Genomic DNA, 1,404 nt, shown 5'->3' on the forward strand with positions numbered 1-1,404 from the left:
CAAAAGGTCCTACTTATAGAAAACTAGTAGCCTAAGGTTTACAAAGATGAGTAAATGACATAAAAATCCACTTCCGGGCCCACTTGGTGTGTGCTTGTGCTGAGCATTGAAGCATTTTCGTGTAGAGACTTCACTTGGAGTTAAACGCCAGCTTTTGTGCTAGTTTGGGCGTTTACTCCCATTATTGTGCCAGTTCCGGCGTTTAACGCTGGGCATTCTTGAGCTGATTTGGAACGCCGGTTTGGGCTATTAAATCTTGAGCAATGTATGGACTATTATATATTTCTGGAAAGCCCAGGATGTCTACTTTCCAACGCCGTTGAGCGCGCACCAATTGGGCTTCTGTAGCTCCAGAAAATCCACTTCGAGTGTAGGGAGGTCAGAATCCAACAGCATCTGCAGTCCTTTTTAGTCTCTGAATCAGATTTTTGCTCAAGTCCCTGAATTTCAGCCAGAAAATACCTGAAATCACAAAAAAACACACAAACTCATAGTAAAGTCCAGAAAAGTGAATTTTAACTAAAAACTAATAAAAATATACTAAAGACTAACTAGAACATACTAAAAACATACTAAAAACAATGCCAAAAAGCGTATAAATTATCCGCTCATCAGGCTCCTCACACCTTTGGTTATCCCATCCTTGATACACATTATCATTGAAGTTCTCATCACCTACAACATAGTTGTAATCACACTCATAGCCAAAATGAGAATTCATGGTAGCAATAGAGGAAAAAAAAACAAAAAAATAGGAACAATTAAAGAGAACAAACTAAAAATTAACAAAGAAGCAAAAAGCGAACATATTCACAATATTCACATATATACAATAACCAATAACACAACACCATTGCAATTCCCCGGCAACGGCACCATTTTTGATGATTAGATTTTTGACTGTTTAGAATTTCACAAATGAATTCTCGTTGCAAGTATAGTTTCTAAACCAACAATAATCCTTTCATACAAAAGATTGTTTGTCACAAGTAACAAACCCCTAAAATTAATAACCGAAGTATTCAAACCTCAGGTCGTTCTCCCTAGGAATTACAATAAAGTGTCTTGTTATTGGTTGTGAGTTATTTTGGGGTTTTGATAAGAAACATGGAAGTTAAATGCTAAAAAGTAAACTAATGGCTACAAAGGTCTTGGCAAGGGTTGGTGGTCAAGGATCTCTATCCTAATCACTAACCACAATCTGAGAATTGGCAAGGATTAATCTCATTAAATCATCCTCTAACTAGTAGTAAAGGAAAGTCAAATGAGCTATATCAATCCTAGTCCATAAGTCCTAACTCTCCACTAATTCAATTAGTGAGAACTAGAGCCAATGGATCCCAATCATCAATTACTTGGACATTAGTAACTCAAGAGTTCCTAAGTTACCTTTCCAAGCCAAGA

Source organism: Arachis duranensis, chromosome 5, assembly GCF_000817695.3.
Source record: "Arachis duranensis cultivar V14167 chromosome 5, aradu.V14167.gnm2.J7QH, whole genome shotgun sequence".
In the NCBI taxonomy this organism is placed as follows: domain Eukaryota; kingdom Viridiplantae; phylum Streptophyta; class Magnoliopsida; order Fabales; family Fabaceae; genus Arachis; species Arachis duranensis.